General features: G+C 38.6%; 1 protein-coding gene across 2 annotated transcripts in view; it reads right to left on the reverse strand.

Annotated features, from left to right (window-relative positions):
* Positions 1–22,214, reverse strand: part of LOC135214389 (ATP-dependent (S)-NAD(P)H-hydrate dehydratase-like) — a 36,688-nt gene that overhangs the window by 9,689 nt on the left and 4,785 nt on the right. The window contains exon 1 of one of the 2 annotated variants that reach the window (XM_064248639.1): positions 12,463–12,610. The exons of the other annotated variant lie outside the window; for it this stretch is intronic. The gene's annotated coding sequence lies outside the window, so the exon portion shown is untranslated. Of the gene's footprint in view, positions 1–12,462; positions 12,611–22,214 lie in introns of those variants that run through there. 2 annotated transcript variants of the gene reach the window in all.

The raw sequence follows: 22,214 nt of genomic DNA on the forward strand, positions 1-22,214 counted from the left end.
TTCTAACTTGTTTTTTTTCCATAATAATATTCTGTCTGGTTCCTTCTTCCGCTAATCACATTCCACTAATCACATTCTTACTTCTCGTATCTTCGTTCTTTTCCCACCTGTTACTACCATCATTCATCACACTGACTCTTAATTCGTAATAATATTAATTGTCCCATCTTCCTAATTAACTATTATCCTCTTCAACAATCGCGCTCACAATTACTCTCGACTTTCTCCTCTTACACTTTCAAACTTTCTCATTAGTTTCTGCAGCGTCTCTCCACGATCACCAACCGTACTCTATCCACTCCATTCATAACCCACTTTCTTAAACCATAACTCTGCCACACACCGTTTTCTCTCGATAGTAAAGACCCACGGAGACATAACACCCATTTTCTCAAACCTGTTCTTACGCCAAACTAGTCACTCTCTATCTATATATGTTGTCTCAGTAACTTTAACTTTATATACCACACATAATGAACAACACGTAACGCTGCCTCTCTGTATATTTTATATTTTCCAAAGGATATGAATCATAGATGCTATGAGCATCTTTTCCCACTTTCCACCTTCTCATACAACTGTTTCATAATGTATCCTTGATCAACACATCCTCTTCCTTGTCTGAAGTTGAACTGTTCTTCCTATCACTCCTTCTGTCGTGTATCTATCTTATCACATCGATCAAAATGCTTATCTACAAATTTTCTGGAAAGCTACGTAATATTGCGCCCCTATAATTCTTAGTCTCCTCTATTAACTTTATCTTCATACAAAATGCTCATAGTTCCATTTTAGGGAAACAAAACTGAAAAAAAAAATTAATTAATCAGAGCATGGTTGCAAGAACCGATGAATAGCGTGCAACACAACTTTACAAAACCGATGACATACACAAGAAACAAACGAAATAAACGATCGGTTTAGCAAAACAAAATTAAAAGAAACCAAGGCGTAATTGAAAGAAGAATTATTATATACAAAACACTTTTGACAAATTAATTAAATAAGTCCACTGGAACTGAATTACTGAAGGGGCCAATCAAATTGGCGCACCATAACTGGAAAACTGGAAGAAGTAACCAATTTAGCCAGACAAAAATGACAGAAGAATCAATTAAGGTCATGATTTAAAAAAAAGAAAAAAATCAGTTAACAGAAAACAATTTGAAAAACTAATCAATTAAAAAAACAATTAAAAACCAGTCACTTTACCAACCAATAAAGCAAAACTAAAATTAAAAACAGAATTTATTGAGGGAAAACATTACTTTAAAACAACGATCAATTTACCAACACAATGAGGAAAAAACCAATAAACAAAACCCACAATAAAAAAATCAATCAATCAACTAAAAAAACATGCCTGAAAGGACCATTCAATTAAACCAGAAATAACTGAAGGGAGTCGACGTTTTGAAGCCTCTAACTAATGTCATCAGAAAGTAATGCTAAGAAAGATCTAAGGAAACACCCGTCAGTCCACATCCTCCCACAAGTAGTCCATGGAAATCCGTAATCCTCCCAGGATTACCCAGTTCAGTGACTTGCTTCTTTCCCCACTACTACTACTACTACTACTACTACTACTACTACTACTACTACTACTACTACTCCAACTAGCTTTTAGAACAAAATCGAATACAGAATGTAGGTCATAGACCGAGCACTGCTGAGGCCTGTGAGGTCACTCAGCGCTGGGAAGGAAATTGACGGTTTAAGAGGGTTCTAAAGGCGTAACAGGAGGAACACCTGAAACAATTGTTAGAGAGGGTGGAAAGTCAAATGGAAGGTAAAGAACATGAAAGGAGGTACAGTAAAAAGGAATGAAAGGGGTTTGCAGGCACATAGGGGCCGAAGGGACACTGCAAAGAATCTTCAGTAATGCCCTACTGTGCACCAAAATGATGCCCATTGATGGCAGTACCTCCCACCCCACCTCCCCCCTACGGGGTATACTAGGTTTTGACTATATACCCATCCTTTGGTCTTCACCCATACAAATTCTCAAACCCATTAACCCCTCTCCTTTTCCCATTTATTCGCATTTCCTTCAAATCTGGGCAAGAAAAGGCATTAGACTTATAAATACTGAGCTGTGTCGAGATAACAGACGCAGAGAGAGAGAGAGAGAGAGAGAGAGAGACCTTACCTTACAGACCTTACATCTTGTTCGGGTTGCCCCAGGTCCCTCAGTGTGAGGCACCTCTAATGTCTACCAGAGAGTTGCTAGTACATCTTCCGGTATATTTTGCATCTTCCAATCTTGGATGGTCTGGGATGCAGTTTAGATATTTGTCGAGCTTATTCTTAAACACATCTACGCTCACTCCTGATATATTCCTCAGATGAGCTGGCAACGCATTGAATAGACGCTGCATTATCGATGCTGGTGCATAGTGGATTAATGTCCTGTGTGCTTTCCTTATTTTTCCTGGTATAGTTTTGGGCACTATTAATCTACCTCTGCTTGCTCTTTCTGATATTTTTAGTTCCATGATATTTTCTGCTATTCCTTCTATCTGTTTCCATGCCTGAATTATCATGTAGCGTTCTCTTCTCCTTTCTAGACTATATAATTTTAAGAATTGTAGTCTTTCCCAGTAGTCTAGGTCCTTAACTTCTTCTATTCTAGCTGTAAAGGACCTTTGTACACTCTCTATTTGTGCAATATCCTTTTGATAGTGTGGGTACCATATCATATTGCAATATTCAAGTGGACTACGAACATATGTTTTATAAAGCATAATCATGTGTTCAGCTTTTCTTGTTTTGAAGTGCCTTAACAACATTCCCATTTTTGCTTTACATTTTGCCAACAGAGTTGCTATTTGATCATTGCATAACATGTTCCTATTCATCATCACACCAAGGTCTTTAACTGCTTCCTTATTTGTGATGGTCTCATTATTAGGTCCCTTATATGCATATAGCTTTCTTTCTCTGTCTCCATAATTTATTGATTCAAATTTATCAGAGTTAAATACCATCCTATTTACCTCTGCCCAATCATATACTTTGTTAAGGTCTCTTTGTAGAGCGTTCCTATCTTCATCACAAGTAATTTCTCTACTTATTCTTGTGTCATCTGCGAAACTACTCACTACCGAATCCTTCACATTATTGTCTATGTCTTCAATCATAATAACAAACAGTATTGCAGCTAACACCGTACCTTGCGGCACACCGGATATTACCTTGACTTCATCCGATTTCTCGTCGTTTGCAATAACTATCTGTTTTCTGTTGTGTAAAAATTCTTTTAACCATCTTCCTACTTTATCCACGATATTGTGTTTTCTAATTTTCTTCGCTAATATATTATGGTCTACTTTATCAAAAGCTTTTGCAAAGTCTAAATAAACCACATCTGTTTCATTTCCGCTTTTCATATTTTTGAATATGTTCTCACGGTGGACTAACAGTTGGGTTTGTGTACTTTTTCCGGGTACGAAACCATGTTGTCCTTTATTAAACAAATTATTTTTTATTAAATGTTTCATAATATTTTTCTTCATTACCCTTTCATACACTTTCATAATATGTGATGTTAGACTCACAGGCCTATAATTACTTGCCTCTAGTCTTGATCCACTTTTGAAAGTAGGGGTAATATATGCTAAATTTGTGCTCATCATAAATCTTGCCTGTATCTACACTTTGTCTTAATAATATTGCAAGTGGCTTTGCGATAGAATGAACTACTTTCTTTAACAAAATAGCAGGAATTCCATCAGGCCCTGCAGCAGCTCCATTTTTAATTTCATTAATAGCCTGCACAATATCAGCTTCATTAATATCTATGTCAGCTAAATATTCACTATTTTCATCCCTTACTTCTATATCATTATCTTCATTATCTATTCTAGGGGTGAATTCTCTCTTATATCGTTCGGCCAGTATGTTGCAAATTTCCTCATTCGTTAATCTCCTTCAATTCTCAGAGGGCCTATTTCTATCTTCTATTCTTCTTTTATTCATCTTCTTCGCATATGAGTATAATAGTTTGGGGTTTTGCTTGATATTTAATAGGGTTTTTTCTTCCAAGTCCCGTTTTTCATTTTCTTTTGATTGTATAATCTTTTGTTCTGCATTTTCTATCTTACTTTTTAGTTCTATAACTTTCCATGCATTTTTTTCTTTTGCAAGACCTTTTTTCCACTTTCTGATTTTCTGGAACAAGATCCTTCTGTCTCTTGGTATGCATGAATGATGTTTATTTTTCTTCTTCGGTATATATTTTTCCACTATTTTCTCCAATATTTTATATAATATCTCCGTATTTACCCTTATGTCATCACTTACGAAAATGTTTATCCCAATCTTTGTTTAATTCTTCATTAATTTCTGACCATTTTATATTTTTACTGTAGAAGTTGTATTTTCCATATCCTTCCCACTTTTTCATTCTTGCTTATCTCTATTTTCACTTGCTTTGGAATGAACTGTTAATTCTATGACATTATGGTCTGAAATATTCGCATTATAAACTATTATTTCTTTAACATAATTCATCTCGTTCACAAATACTAGGTCTAAAGTATTTTCCTTTCTTGTTGGCAGGTGATTTATTTGTTGAATGTTGTATTCTAGTAGCATATCTAATAGCTTTTCAAATTGCCTCTTATCTTCTGCACTACTATTACTCTCTTTTTTATATGTATAAGTACAACCACAATCTCCTATTCGTTCTTTCCATTCTACGAAAGGAAAGTTGTAGTCACCAGATAGGAGAATAGTCCAGTCCTTGTGATTTCTACATATATCATCCAATTTTTCAATTATTAAGTCAAACTCTTTAGTATTAGGAGGTCTATATATTACTATGTTCATCAATTTTTCAGATTCAAATTCTACCGCTATTAGTTCACATTCTGAGTTACTATATTTCTCATATATTTTTTTTCCTTGTTTTTGTCTTTCCCATATATTGCGGTTCCCCCTTGATTCCTATTTTTTCTATCTGATCTATAAGTTTGGAACCCTTTTATTTGATCATCATTCCCAGTCTCTTGGGAATACCAGGTTTCACTTATATTCATTATATCTATTTTCTTTTCATTTTGGGTTAGTTCTTCTAAGTACTCTATTTTTCTTTTTGAGTTACTCGTAACTAAACCCTGCGCATTCATCACTATGATGGTTTGCGTGTTTTCTCCTTCATTTAATACTGGTAGTAATAAGGATTTCCCATGTCTCTTTCCTGTTCTGGTATGTTGTTCTTTTTTCATTTCCAGAAATTCTGACATTAAAAAAATCCAACTTTTCCATAATATTTGATCTTCCTTCATCATAATTATTCATTTTGTGTCTGAATCTGCAATTTTCTCCGTTTCTGCAATATCCTCTTGCATAATAAATACAGTTATTATCTCTTGAGTAGAATTTCGGAGCTGATGCTTTGAAATTTTTTGCTGACACCTCTGCATATCTATTGGTGGTTTGCTTTTCTCTTTTACCTGATATTCTTGATTTCTCTCTTTATTGTTTCTTTCTTATTTTGGATTTTATTACTTGGTTGGTTATTTATTTGATTATGATTCATGGCTACAGGGTGCATATATTTGCATTTTTTGTCGAACTTACATCCTTTTCCTTCTTTTAGGTTTTTACATATTTTTGGATGCAGATCTCTGCAATCATCCCCATATCCATCTAAGTATGCACATTTACCATATATTTCATAGTTTTGACATATCTTAGGATGTTTGTAGTAACATCTTTCTCCAAATCTGCAATTCCCTCTTTTCAAAAGGTTGCAGATTTTGTCTTTCTTGTCTTTTTTCCTCTTTCCCGTCATTGTATAGATCTGGGTAGAGCCTCTTCGGGATTTGCTTTTCTGTTGTCATATCGTAATTTATTTCTTCGTAGGTATGCTGCTTTATTGCCTCATATGTAGTATCAATGAGTATCTCTGCATCCATACTTTTATCTTGTTCTTTGTTTTCCTTATTTTTTTCTGTCATTTCATTTTTGTTTACTTCTCTTCCGTTTTCCTCTTCTTCTTTTTCTTCTTCTTCTTCCTCTTCCTCTTCTTCTTCATCCTCAACTATTTGTACATTCAATCTTGATTTAATAACATTGTCTATCCATGATAGACATGTTGAACAAAAAATTCTTGTATCTTTTCTCAAATCTTGTATTACCTCAGCACACTGTGGATGTGTCGGAATGTTGCATGCAGCACATTTTCTGATTAGGTTTTGTGGATTGACTATGCTATACCAAACCTTACACAGTTTGCATGCTTTTGGCATTCTTTTTCCTAATGCATCAATTAGGATATTCACAAGATTCACCTTATTCATTTTCTTTGTCGGAATATGTTGGTTTATGTATATTTTCTTTATGAGTCTCTTGACCACTTGGATTTTATTTGGAACTTCTTCAATTATTTTCAAGATGTTTTCATTAGATTTGTTCCAGTTTGAAGGATTATATCCTTCTAATATATCTATGAATGCTTTTGTATCTTTTTGGTTAGGACTGTTGCTGATTTCATAGATGAGAAATGCCAGTTCCCTTCCTGCTACCTCATCGTATTGCGAATCTGCTAAACACGCCAAATTACGCCACCTCTTCCCGCAGTTGGAACTTACTGCCATCTTGTTCTGATTTATAGTATTACACTTGATAAACTAACTTAGAAGACGCTTTATCCTACTATTTTCACACTAATCTTATCACCGATAGAGAGAGAGAGAGAGAGAGAGAGAGCGCTCAAGCATCCATTGCAGCATGAGGGTATTACAAATAAGTGTAGTACCCAGCAGCTATAAGCTATAAACATCATCGCGGTGACCCGTCCAGGGATATACCCCTATCAATATAAGACACGATGTTGTGGCTATGAGAAAGCGGATAATGTGTGCATATTATTATTATTATTATTGTTATTATTATTGCTGTTGTTGTTGTTGAAGTAAAGACTACTATTGCTTTTGCTATTATTTTCGTCAATATGTGACTACTATTATCATCATTATTATATTCTTCTTCTTCTTCTTCTTATTATTATTATTATTTTTTCTTTTTTTGGTTTATCACAGTCCTCCAATTCGACTGGGTGGCATTTATAGTGTGGGGTTCCGGGTTGCATCCTGCCTCCTTAGGAGTCCATCATTTTTCTTACTATGTGCGCCGTTTCTAGGATCACACTCTTCTGCATGAGTCCTGGAGCTACTTCAGCCTCTAGTTTTTCCAGATTCTTTTTCAGGGATCTTGGGATAGTGCCTAGTGTTCCTATGATTATGGGTACAATTTCCACTGGCATACCCCATATTCTTCTTATTTCTATTTTCAGATCTTGATACTTATCCATTTTTTCCCTTTCTTTCTCTTCAACTCTGGTGTCCCATGGTATTGCGACATCAATGAGTGATACTTTCTTCTTGACTTTGTCAATCAACGTCACGTCTGGTCTATTTGCACGTATCACCCTATCTGTTAAGATACCATAGTCCCAGAGGATCTTTGCTTGATAGTTTTCTATCACTCCTTCAGGCTGGTGCTCGTACCACTTATTACTGCAAGGTAGCTGATGTTTCTTGCACAGGCTCAAGTGGAGGGCTTTTGCCACTGAATCATGCCTCTTTTTGTACTGATTCTGTGCAAGTGCCGGACATTCGCTTGCTAAGTGGTTTATGGTTTCATTTTTCGTATTGCACTTCCTACATATGGGAGAGATGTTATTTCCATCTATCGTTCTTTGAACATATCTGGTTCTTAGGGCCTGATCTTGTGCCGCTGTTATCATTCCTTCAGTTTCCTTCTTCGGCTCTCCCCTCTCTAGCCATTGCTATGTGTCATCGCTGGCTAGTTCTTTAGTCTGTCTCATGTATTGTCCGTGCACTGGTTTGTTGTGCCATTCCTCTGTTCTGTTTGTCATTCTCCTGTCTCTGTATATTACTGGGTCTTCGTCTACTTTTATCAGTCCTTCTTCCCATGCACTCTCGAGCCACTCGTCTTCACTGGCTTTCATATATTGCCCCAGTGCTCTGTTCTCGAAGTTGACGCAGTCCTCTATGCTTAGTAGTCCTCTCCCTCCTTTCTTTCGTGTTATGTATAGTCTGTCCGTATTTGCTCTTGGGTGTAGTGCTTTGTGTATTGTCATATGTTTCCTAGTGTTCTGGTCTATGGTGCGAAGTTCTACCTTCGTCCATTCCACTATTCCTGCGCTGTATCTGATTACTGGCACTGCATGCCCATGTGTTTATGGCTTTTATCATATTTCCGGCGTTGAGTTTTGACTTGAGTATCGCCTTGAGTCTCTGCATATTATTATTATTATTATATTATATTATTATTATTTTATTATTATTATTATCATAATTAAAATGCAATGCAAGCTTCCATAAGACCAAACATTATATATATATATATATATATATATATATATATATATATAGATATATATATATATATGTGTGTGTGTGTGTGTGTGTGTGTGTACACACACACACACACACACACACACACACACACCACACACACACACATATATATATAATCTATATATATAGATATATTTATATATATATATATCATATATATATATAATATAGAATCCAGCCACAATACTGACCTACAAATAATATACCTTCAGTTATTTAGGAATATAGAACTTAGCCCGAAGGCCAAGGGCTGGGACCTACGAGGGCATTCATTCAACTACGAAAACTTTGTTAGAGGGGGTTGGAATTCATATGGAAGACAATATGAAGGGAGGTGCAGTAAAAGGAATGAAAGGAGTAGCAGCTAGGGGCCGAAGGCACGCTGCAAAGAACCTTAAGCAATGCCTACAGTGCACTGCATATGGTACACTGACGGCACTAACCCCTTACGGGCTTTGAAAGATTATATACACACCTAACAATCAAGAGACTGGGATTAAGATTACGTTCTATATTTCGACATAAAAAAACGATTAAACTCATGATAATATAATAATGAAACAATTAACAACTTTACAAACGATAAAAATACGTAATTATATGCTTGGCAATGTTCCAAGCCATTATTCTACGCACTGAAAGAAATCTACACTTGAAAAAAAGTTGTTTATCGTCTTAACTAAATTTCGCGGTTCACACTAATTCACACAATTACCCCTTCGTTCCATAAGTTAAGTATATCTTAGTTTTACCAGACTACTGAGCTTATTAACAGCTCTCCTAGGTCTGCCCCGAAGGATTAGATACCTTTTTACGTGGCTTGGAACCAATTGGTCTCCTAGCAACGGGACCTACAACTTATTGTGAGATCCGAACCACATTACATCGAGAGGTGGATTTACCTATAATGAAACTATACTACTCCTAGGTCTGGCCCGAAGGATTAGATATTTCTTTAAGTGGCTAGGAACCAATTGGTCACCTAGCAACGGGACCTACAAGTTATTGTGGGATCCGAACCACATTACATCGAGAAGTGGATTTACCTATAATGAAACTACTGAAATTGTGAAATAACAAAATACATATAGTTAATATGACTTACAATGGCCTACTATGTGATTATCAATTGATAGACAAATACGAAAACAAGGCGTTATCCGACCTCCAGGCGTGTGCTAAAATCTACAGTGAACTAGAGCGTTGTTTCGTCAACGAAAATTTAAATAAATACGTTATATTTTATGAGAAATAATTTACTGTGCTGTTTAACATGCACATATATTTTTTTTTTTACATTTTCAATCTAATAAATAAATCATAATCTTAAATATCCGATCTTAAAATTCCTGTATCTTGAACTGAACGCGAAACACCTTTCTCAGAAGTTTTAAGGCTTTCCTACCCCCTCCCCCTTCAACAAGAACAACAACAACAACAACAGCAACAAAGTTTATAGGCTTACTCCTTGAGTATAAACGAAAATGGATAAACGGTTATGTCTACAGTTCCGTTAAACTCCGTTCGTCCGTTCTTGAATTACTCCATTTAACACAAGGAATTAAAGCATAAAGCATAGCTATATATCTTATTTTGAAAGGGATCTACTCGTGAAAAAAGGGTTCGTCAATTTATCAGCCTACTCGTAAACAAGATTTCTGTTTGTTGCAGAAACCACGCAACTAACGACGGTTTTGTTTGCAGCATCAACCAAACTGTAAACGAAGCTTTGATAACTTCCACAAAACAAACCATAAACAAACGTTCGTTTGCTCCCCCAACCAAATGGTAAACGCGTCAACATGAGCTGCTTTCAACAGTAACTAAAAAGTAATAAGCAAGAATTTGCCTACTCGGCAAACAAACCATAGGAAAAAAAATTTGTTTGCCCCCGCAAACAAATCATCAACAAAGACTTGTTTATAAACGTTGTAGATATAAGTAGACAAAACTACACTCGTAATGAAATATGTCTGGCAAAATCATTCCTTTGACTCATAAACGGTTAAATACGACTTTTTCTGTTTCCCCAACTTCATTATTATTATTATTATTATTATTATTATTATTATATTATTATTATTATTATTATTATTATTATTATTATTATTATTATCATTATTATTATCATTCCAGTGTGAATTTCTGGAATTCAAACAATTCAGTCCCACGACTCAGACGACGAACTGAACCTGAATTAATTTGGGGCAATAATAAATAATAACTAAGAATAAGAATATAATAATCAATAATAAAATAATAATAAATAATAATAATAAATAAATAATAAATTAAAACAACAACAATAATAATAATTAATAATAATAATAATAATAATAATAATAATAAATCTTCTAATGCTAAAAAATATCATATACATTCTTCTTGAGATCACCGAACAAAAAAAAAATAATTATATAATAAATGAATATGCTTTGAAGCAACATTGCAAAAATACATCGTCATGTCATGACAGGTGAGCACAGGCAGAGAAGAAAGTATAGAGGAATAAGACAATAATATATATATATATCACTCCAACTCCAACACCTAAAGCTAGGAGCTATTTCTCACTATTATTTTCCCAAATATCCTTCCATTCTCTTCTATGAGAAAGAGGCTTTCTATTCCCTACAGTACTACATACGCCCCTCTTTCCCTCACTTCCCTCTTCCTACGGTTTTCTGTAGTGCGCTGTCTGACTTGGCTTAGATAACGCCGATTGGATCCACGTCCCGCTGGTCTTCACATAATTCTATACACTGGAGAGAGAGAGAGAGAAGAGAGAGAGAGAGAGAAGAGAGAGAGAGAGAGAGAACAGACTTCAATCCCGTACCGGCAACTTCACCACTGCAGAGTCTGGTCAAGCAATAATATTTTTTTCAGACTAGGCCTATCTTTCTCCTTCTCTCTCTGGCGACAAGCATCAACCTAGCCTATATAACCGGACGAATCAACAAGGTGAAACAGAAACAAGAGCTGAGAGAGAGAGAGAGAGAGAGAGGAGAGAGAGAGAGAGAGAGAGAGAGAGAGAGAGAGAAATAAAAAAATAAAACCTTTGCGTTGGCCGTCGGCGAGAATCCCAAAGTAGCTGGGTAAGAAACGCAGCACGTGGGCCGTCTATTCGACTATTTATAATCCTAAGTGAGAATGGGGCACTATTCACCTTGAAAAGTAATGGTTCTCTAGTCCTCGACGGATAGTCGACTATTCCCACCCCCCCCCCCTCTCCCAGGTATATTTAGGACTGCCGGTTTTCAAGTGAATAGTTATTTGCCAGTGAATTTCGCGAATCTGATTGAAAAAAAATCAAAATGCGAGTTATCGTGTTGTGAGTGTCAGTGATATTGTCAGATTCTTAGGCTTAACAAATTCCAAATGTCAGCGAAATGTTAATACTTGGAGATTTAATATATTGCAAAAATTTATTCGGAATCCCTGACGTGTCACCAAGGAAGGAGCTATCAGTGATTTTTCAAAATGAAAAGTCACGTATTCGCAAAGCACGAAAATCGACTCGATTTCCAACATTCGATAAGTTTGTTCAATAACTTCCTCCCATTTTTTTTTTTAGCTCAAACTGATAAATTATAAGCTAGAGCGATTTCTAAATCCTAAAAAAACTTGAAAATTGACAATAGCACCCTCCACCATTTTTTGTCAGACCTAAAAAAACATAAATCTCGTATAAAAACATCTAAAACCACAAACGCTATTGCAAGATTTACCAACCGATATATAAAAAATGTCTTTTCCACTTGGCTAACACCGACAGAAAACTGACAGGGGCCAGAGGTATCACGTCTGTCAGCACTGCCATTAATCAGAAGCTGTCTGTGGTGACTTACGAATCTGACAGGAGCGGACAGAACTATAAATCTGACAGCGGTCAAAAGTATGAAGTGTACGATATCAGTACAGAAAATGTGCGATACCATTAAAGAAAGAGGCTGTCACGTCGCGATAATCACAAACAGGCATCGTTGCGATCGACGCAGCATACAAGATAGATGGATAAATAGAATAGGGAGACGGATAGATAGATAAATTGCCAAATTACAGGACGATTTACCTGAGAAACTTAGCAAAAGGCTCCCGGACCGACGAGCGCACACACCTACTCGTGCCACTAGTTGTAACGGACTGCAAGAGAAGGCTGGTTTGAACTTTGAAGGCTCTCTCTCTCTCTCTCTCTCTCTCTCTCTCTCTCTCTCTCTCTCTCTCTCTCTCTCTCTCTCTCTCTCTCTAAAAGTCAGTCAGGAGGAGTGAGAAGGAACCCACAGCTTAACTTTACAAGAGGAAACAGTAGGTTGCAACGGAGACTAAGCTATTTTGTAGACTTATCTCCGAGATGTATTGTAACTTTACTGTTGATAACATCGCTGGCTTTGGGGAAGAAACGAAAATAAGTAAATACACAAACAACTAAATAATATTTTCAAAATATATAGCCTTAGTACATAATCAAAACCATAATTTAATGGAAAACAGATATATGTTTTATCTGTTGGAGTTAGGATAGAGTAATCTTAACATCTCAAATACGAGTGTGGCAACTCCCTCATTATTCTTTAGAGACACCAACGACCAGAGAGAGAGAGAGAGAGAGAGAGAGAGAGAGAGAGAGAGAGAGAGAGAGAGAGAGAGAGAGAGCCTTCAAGCATGTTGCGATGTGGGAGTCATCTAATCAGCCTAATGCCATTGACAACAGTAAGTCACTTCGCCTCGGCTCGCGTGATGACGTCATCCTTCTAGACTCAAGCTCTTTGTTCGTATGTATCGCACTTAGAGATAATGAAATACAGAACTGAGAGAAGAGAGAGAGAGAGAGAGAGAGAGAGAGAGAGAGAGAGAGAGAGAGAGCACGCAAATCTTCCAAAACGAAATATGCAGCATCTAACTAGGCCTTGAAGGGCAAGCAAAAATGGCAAGAGAGAAGTGGAAGGAAGGTAGGAAGGAAGGAAGTAAGCGGAGGAGGAGGAACTAGCTAAGAACTGACAAGACACGCAAAGAGTTTCGTGCCTATTCCAACTTCGAAAGCATTTAAAGTCTCTTAAGATAGGCGATACATACAGTACCCAGATACGTACCATCAGTAATCAGGGACTACGTTTTTTATTTCATTAATAAAGACCTTCGTTTTCTTTTTAATAAACAGAGACCATTTTCTTATTTAATAAATAAAGATAATAGCATAAATAAAAGGCTTATTGAATCAACGGCGATCCGTTGAATAATTTTAAATGCATACACACACACACACACACACTTCTACTCTCAAGGGAATCCCACTCAGACTATCTACTCGCAAGGGAATCCCTCTCAGACTATCTACTCGCAAGGGAATCCCTCTGAGACTATCTACTCTCAAGGGAATCCCTCTTAGACTACCTGCTCGCAAGGGAATCCCTTTCAGACTATTTGCTCGCAAGGGAATCCCTCTCAGACTATCTACTCTCAAAGGAATCCTCTCAGATTATCTACTCTCAAGGGAATCCCACTCAGACTATCTACTCTCAAGGGAATCCCTCTCAGACTATCTACTCTCAAGGGAATCCCTCTCACATATCTCACTCTCAAAGGGGGAATCCCTCTCAGACGGGATATCCACTCTCAAAAGGGAATCCCTCTCAGACTATCTACTCTCAAGGGAATCCCTCTCAGACTATCTACTCCCAAGGGAATCCCTCTCACACTATCTACTCTCAAGGGAATCCCTCTCAGACTATCTACTCTCAAGGGAATCCCTCTCAGACTATCTACTCCCAAGGGAATCCCTCTCAGACTATCTACTCTCAAGGGAATCCTCTCAGACTATACTCCCAAGGGAATCCCTCTCACCCAACCCTTCTACTCTCCCAAAGGGGAATCCCTTCTCCACACTATCTATCCCAAGGAATCCCTCAGGACTATTACTCCCAAGGGAATCCCTCTAACACTATCTATAAAATCAAGTTGGGGAATCCCTCTCAGACATCTACTCCAGGGAATCCCTCTCAAGGGACTCTTACTCCCAAGGGAATCTCAGACTATTCTTATCTCCCAAAGGGGAATCCCTCTCAGACTATCTACTCTCAAGGGGAATCCCTCTCAGACTATCTACCCTCAAAGAATCCACCCTTTTTTTTTTCAACAACTATCTAACCTCCTCAAGGGAACCCTCTCAGACTATCTACCCTCTCAAGGGAAAATCCCTCTCAAAGAGACTATACTACTATCAAGGGAATCCCTCTCAGACCTATCTACTCCCCAAGGGAATCCCTCTCAAGACTATCTAACCTCTTAAAGGATCTTCTCAGACTATCTAATCGCAAAGGAACAAAATCCCTCTCAGACTATGGGGCTCGCAGGGAATCCCCTCTCAGATGGGATCATCGCAAAGGAAATCCCACTCAGACTATCTGCTCTCAAGGGAATACCTCTCAGACTATTTGCTCACAAGGGAATCTCTCTCAGTCAATCTGCTCTCAAGAGATTCCCTCTCAGACTATATATTCTTATGGAAAATTCCTCTCAGACTATCTACTTGCAAGGGAATCCCTCTCAGACCATCTACTCTCGAAGGACTCCTCTCAAATTATCTACTCGGAAGGGAATCCCTCTCAGACTATCTACTCTCAAGGAAAATCCCTCTCAGACTATCTACCCTTGTGGGAATCCGTCTCAGACTATCTACTGTTAAGGAAAATCCCTCTCAAGCTATCTACTCTTGTGGGAATCCCTCTCAGAATATCTACTTGCAAGGGAATTCCTCTCAGACCATCTACTCTTGAAGGAATCCTCTCAGATTATCTACTCGCCAGGGACTCCCTCTCAGACTATCTACTCTCAAGGAAAATTCCTCTCAGACTATCTGCTCGCAAGGGAATCCCTCTCAGACTATCTGCTTGCAAAGGGAATCCCTCTCAGACTATCTACTCGCAAAGGGAATCCCTCTCAGACTACCTAACGTCCTTCGCAGAATAGTGACTTAGGAAATCCGTGTGAAGACGTCTTTAGGAAGAAGTTCTTGATCATTTGGAAGGATAAAGAAAAGTATATCTTCGACACTGATATAACATGTGCTGACGTAAAGATTACCCTTTGAATTCTTTTATTCGTTATATATTAGCCCGCGTTATTTTGTAACTCACAAGACAAAACTCTACGCCTTTTGATGAACACAGCATTCACATTCACACGAGAGACTTATCAAAGTAATTGCGAGAACACGAAAACAATTCCCACGTAGGGGTAAGTATATGATAACATATGAAGAACCAGACTGATCATTATTAGACTTAGCGCCAACGCCCTCCCAACAGCGAGTCGAGATCCGCAAACTTCAAGTCCTATGAGACGTACAAAGTTTCCCGTTTCAGATATACGTATATATGATTTCACCCAAAACTGCGTTGAATATCTGCATTTTCTATTCACTCTCAAGCGTGAAAAACACAACCACATACGCGACTTTTAAGTTGGTATCTATCCACCAAAGGTTGCTGTCATGAATCAATCGTACTGCTGACGTTCATACATTCTCATGAATGGAAGAGTAGTATTTGTAGGATCTCAATTCACTAATCGGTGAGACGTTCATTCATAAAGGAGACAGAATGAAATTGAAATGTGAAGTTTACCGATAATTTGTCACGAATTGTCACGCAAACCTCATGACAAAGAATTCGCTCAACCGTGTAAAATGGAAAGAACCGATCTCATTTTCGAAGCAGAGTATAGACCATAATATAGAATTTAGGCCAAAGGCCAAGCACTGGTACCTAAGAGGACATTCACAGAGTAAAAAGGTCTGAAAGGTGTAACGGGAAGAAAACTAGAATCAATTGGCAGGATAGGGTGGCAAGCCAGATGAACGAACGAGAATATGAATGGAGGTACAGTAAACGGAATGAAAGGGGCTGCAGCTGTAGGCCGAGGGGACGCTGCAAAATTCTTAAGCAATGCCTACAGCAAACTGCATGAGGTGCACTGACAGCGCTACCCCCTTACGGGAAGATTAAATAATAGTCAGAGGTTACTGTGTGATCAAGTGGCTAACCGTATGCCGTTTGAATTCAGAATTCTGTACTTAAGAGTCGATGGAATCAAACCCCACCTTCTCCCTGATATACCTTGATAAGTGACTGGTGTTTTTGGAACACGTAGCTGCTTACGAATTGTTGTGGGCTGATATCAATTCAACGTATAAAAACCTGAATTCGACAGGTGTATGCACCATCAACTTATACGTCTCCTGATAGCTCGTTGGTAAAAAAAAAAAGAAAGAAAAAAAAAAAGCACTTATCAATTATAATTCCCCCTTGAGTATATGTTATTCCTGAGGTAGAATTTTATAATATCATATTATATATATAGATATATATATATAATAATCCCAAAGCTAAAGTAAACCATCAAGCAATTCAAAAGTACAATGCAAAACCCTGAGCAGCAGGTCACAACAACACAAACTGACGCAGGGATTTACAAGAAGAAACAACATTTCCCCCCCAGAATCCACTGGTGTCTCGTTGATTTTCCCTTCAGCCGCTGAGGTTTAAAAATACCCCTACCCGAACTCCCCCCTCCCCTCCTACAAAACCCCCCTCCCTGTCCCTTCCCCAATACTCTGAGAATTCCCCTTCCCCGTCCACACCAACCCTAGACCAGGCTACTAGATTCGACGCGCCAAATGGGCAAGGTGAAGGGACATTGGTCTCGTTCCTAAGGTTCTAAAAGCCTAACTATAATAGCTTCGGGTGCGTTCTTTGCCGACTGCAGGTGCAACAACATCGCTATTGTACAGTTCTACATATAAATTTACAGGCTGCTGAGAAGCAAGAGCCTGTGCCAGCTCAAAACTGCCTTAATCTAACGATACAGGCAATAACCATTTTCACGATGGCAGATTCTTCCATATATTCATATTGTATACTAAACTATATAAGCGACCTGTTCTTGCGCGGAGGATTAGGCTCAAGGTACTTCAATATTGAACGAAATAGGCATATTCTTTGAAATCCACAAGGCTTGACGTTTAATACATTGGATACTGAAAGAAATAGGCCTGTTCTCTGACACCCACAAGGCATGAGGTTTAATAGATTCGATACTGAATGATATAGGCCTATTCTTTGATATCCACAAGGCTTGAGGTTTAATAAAATCGGTATTGAACGAAATAGGCCTATTCTCTGACATCCCACAGGCTGAGGCGTCTAAATAGATTTGATACTGAACGAAAATAGGCTTGATCCTGACATCCACAAGGCTTGAGGTCTAATAGATTTGATACTGAACGAAATAGGCCTATTCTCTACATCCACAAGGCTTGAGGTTTAATAAATTCGGTATTGAACGAAATAGGCCTATTCTCTGACATCCACAAGGCTTGAGGTCTAATAGATTCGATACTGAACGAAATAGGCCTATTATCTACATCCACAAGGCTTGAGGTTTATTAGTCGCTATTGAATGATATAGGCCTATTCTTTGAAATCCACAAGGCTTGTGGTTTAACAGATTCGATGCTGAATGATATAGGCCTATTCTCTGAAAAATACGGCAAGTACGAACTTGCCTGTCACTCAGGCCGTCAAACACACGAAGATTGTGTTCTATAAAATTGTGAAACTGACAATTACAGACCACATTTAAAGCTCGCTCTCGTAAGCTCTTCTGTAATTTTGTTTTATAATTGAACGACGAAATTATTATTATAATTATTATTACTAATATATTTTTTTTATCTATCACAGTCCTCCAATTCGACTGGGTGGTATTTATAGTGTGGGATTCCGGGTTGCATCCTGCCTCCTTAGGAGTCCATCACTTTTCTTACTATGTACGCCGTTCTAGGATCACACTCTTCTGCATCAGTCATGGAGCTACTTCAGCCTCTAATTTTTCCAGATTCCTTTTCAGGGATCTTGGGATCGTGCCTTGTATTCCTATGATTATGGGTACAATTTCCACTGGCATATCCCACATCCTTCTTATTTCTATTTTCAGGTCTTGATACTTATCCATTTTTTTCCTTTCTTTCTCTTCAACTCTGGTGTCTCATGGTATTGCAACATCAATGAGTGATACTTTCTTCTTGATTTTGTCAATCAACGTCAGGTCTGGTCTATTTGCACGTATCACCCTACCTGTTCTGATATCATAGTCCCAGAGGATCTTTGCCTAATCGTTTGCTATCACTCCTTCAGGTTGGTGTTCGTACCACTTATCATTGCAAGGTAGCTGGTATTTCTTGCACAGGCTCCAGTGGAGGGCTTTTACTACTGAATCATGCCTCTTTTTGTACTGGTTCTGTGCAAGTGCCGGACATTCGCTTGCTACGTGGTTTATGGTTTCATTTTTCGTATTGCACTTCCTGCATATGGGAGAGATGTTATTTCCATCTATCGTTCTTTGAACATATCTGGTTCTTAGGGCCTGATCTTGTGCCGCTGTTATCATTCCTACAGTTTCCTTCTTGAGCTCTCTCCTCAGTAGCCATTGCCATGTGTCATCGCTGGCTAGTTCTTTAGTCTGTCTCATGTATTGTCCGTGCATTGGTTTGTTGTGCCACTCCTCTGTTCTGCATGTCATTCTCCTGTCTCTGTATATTTCTGGGTTTTCTACTTTTATCAGTCCTTCGCATGCACTCTTGAGCCACTCGTCTTCACTGGTTTTCATATATTGCCCCAGTGCTCTGTTCTCGATGTTGACGCTGTTCTCGAATCTCTATGCTTAGTTGTCCTCTCCCGCCTTTCTTCCGTGTTATGTATAGTCAGTCCGTATTTGCTCTTGGGTGTAGTGCTTTGTGTATTGTCATATGTTTCCTCGTTTTCTTGTCTATGCTGCGAAGTTCTGCCTTCGACCATTCCACTATTCCTGCGCTGTATCTGATTACTGGCACTGCCCATGTGTTTATGGCTTTTATCATTATTATTTCCTGCGTAAAGTTTTGACTTGAGTATCGCCTTGAGACTGCATATATTCCTTCCTGATCGTGTCCTTCATCTCTTGGTGTTTTATATCCTCCCCTTCCATTATTCCCAGGTATTTGTATCCCGTCTCATCTATGAGTTTGATGTTGTTCCCATCGGTAGCTTATCCCTTCAGTCCTTGTTACAGTCATTTTGTATGTTGACTAAGGCACATTTTTCTATTTCAAACTCCATCCTGATGTCCCCAGATACAATCCTTACAGTCTGGATTAGGGTATCTATTTCCTTGATGCTCTTACCATACAGCTTGATGTCGTCCATGAACATCCGATGGTTAATTCTGTTGCCTCTTTTCTTGAGTTGATACCCTGCATCCATCTTCTGCAGTACTTTTGTTATGGGAATCATGGCTACTACGAAGAGTAGTTAGGACAGTGAGTCGCCCTGGAAGATCCATCTCCTGATATTAACCTCTGCTAGTCTTATTCCAGAGCTTTTAAGTATTGTATTCCCGTTGCGCATTGTATTTTTGAGGAAGCTGATGGTGTTTTTTCCTCTGCCCCAAATATTTTCAGGCATACTATTAGCCATGTGTGTGGTATCATGACGAAGACTTTCTTATAGTCTATCCATGCCATGCTTAGGTTGGTTTTCCTTCTCCTATTGGTCTTCATTACCATTTTGTCCATCAGGAGCATTTTTATTATTATCATTATTATTTTTTTTTTTACTCTATCACAGTCCTCCAACTTGACTGGGTGGTATTTATAGTGTGGGGTTCCGGGTTGCATTCTGCATCCTTAGGAGTCCATCACTTTTCTTACTATGTGCGCCGTTTCTAGGATCACACACTTCTGCATCAGTCCTGGAGCTACTTCAGCCTCTAGTTTTCCTAGATTCCTTTTCAGGAATCTTGGGATCGTGCCTATTGTTCCTATGATTATGGGTACGATTTCCACTGGCATATCCCAAATCCTTCTTATTTCTATTTTCAGGTCTTGATACTTCTCTTTTTTCCCTCTCTTTCTCTTCAACTCTGGTGTCTCATGGTATTGCAACATCAATGAGTGATACTTTCTTCTTGACTTTGTCAATCAACGTCACGTCTGGTCTATTTGCACGTATCACCCTATCCGTTCTGATACCATAGTCCCAGAGGATCTTTGCCCGACCGTTTTCTATCACTCCCTCAGGTTGGTGCTCGTACCACTTATTACTGCAAGGTAGCTTATGTTTCTTGCACAGGCTCCAGCGGAGGGCTTTTGCCACTGAATCATGCCTCTTTTTGTACTGGTTCTGTGCAAGTGCCGGGCATTCGCTTGCTATGTGGTTTATGGTTTCATTTTTCGTATTGCACTTCCTACATATGGGAGATGTTATTTCCGTCTATCGTTCTTTGAACATATCTGGTTCTTAGGGATTGATCTTGTGCCGCTGTTATCATTCCTTCAGTTTCCTTCTTTAGCTCTCTCCTCTGTAGCCATTCCCATGTGTCATCGCTGGCTAGTTCTTTAGTCTGTCTCATGTACTGTCCGTGCATTGGTTTGTTGTGCCACTCCTCTGTTCTGTCTGTCGTTCTCTTGTCTCTGTGTATTTCTGGGTCTTCGTCTACTTTTATTAGTCCTTCTTCCCATGCACTCTTTAGCCACTCGTCTTCACTGGTTTTCAGATATTGCCCCAATGCTCTGTTCTCGATGTTGACGCAGTCCTCTATATTTAGTAGTCCTCTCCCTCCTTCCTTTCGTGTTATGTATAGTCTGTCCGTATTCGCTCTTGGGTGTAGTGCTTTGTGTATTGTCATATGTTTCCTGGTTTTCTGATCTATGCTGCGGAGTTCTGCCTTCGTCCATTCCACTATTCCTGCGCTGTATCTGATTACTGGCACTGCCCATGTGTTTATGGCTTTTATCATATTTCTGGCGTTGAGTTTTGACTTGAGTATCGCCTTGAGTCTCTGCATATATTCTTCCCTGATTGTGTCCTTCATCTCTTGGTGTTTTATATCTCCTCCTTCCATTATTCCCAGGTATTTGTATCCAGTCTCATCTATGTGTTTGATGTTGCTCCCATCTGGTAGCTTTATCCCTTCAGTTCTCGTTACTTTGCCTTTTTGTATGTTGACTAAGGCGCATTTTTCTATTCCAAACTCCATCCTGATGTCCCCAGATACAGTCCTTACAGTCTGGATTAGGGTATCTATTTCCTTGATGCTCTTACCATACAGCTTGATGTCGTCCATGAACATCAGATTGATTCTGTTGCCTCTTTTCTTGAGTTGGTACCCGGCATCCATCTTCTGTAGTACTTTTGTTATGGGAATCATGGCTACTACGAAGAGTAGTGGGGACAGTGAGTCGCCCTGGAAGATCCCTCTCCTGATATTTACCTCTGCTAGTCTTATTCTAGAGCTTGTAAGTATTGTATTCCAGTTGCGCATTGTATTTTTGAGGAAGCTGATGGTGTTTTCCTCTGCCCCATATATTTTCAGGCATTCTATTAGCCATGTGTGTGGTATCATGTCGAAGGCTTTCTTATAGTCTATCCATGCCATGCTTAGGTTGGTTTTCCTTCTCCTACTGTTCTTCATTACCATTTTGTCTATCAGGAGCTGGTCTTTTGTGCCCCTACACTTCCTTCTGTAGCCTTTCTGTTGGTGGGGGATGGTGTTTGTCTCCTCCTCTAGGTAGTTGTATAGCCTTTCACTGATGATACCTGTTAGTAACTTCCACATTATTGGTAGGCAGGTGATAGGCCTGTAGTTACTGGCTATATTTCCCTTACTCTTGTCATTTTGTACTAAGGATGTTCTTCCTGTGGTCATCCATTTGGGTGCATGGTGATTTGAGATACAATGCTGGAGTTGTTCTGCTATACGTGGGTGTAGGGTCTTGAAGTTTTTGAGCCA

This window comes from Macrobrachium nipponense, chromosome 45 (assembly GCF_015104395.2).
Source record: "Macrobrachium nipponense isolate FS-2020 chromosome 45, ASM1510439v2, whole genome shotgun sequence".
In the NCBI taxonomy this organism is placed as follows: Eukaryota; Metazoa; Arthropoda; class Malacostraca; order Decapoda; family Palaemonidae; genus Macrobrachium; species Macrobrachium nipponense.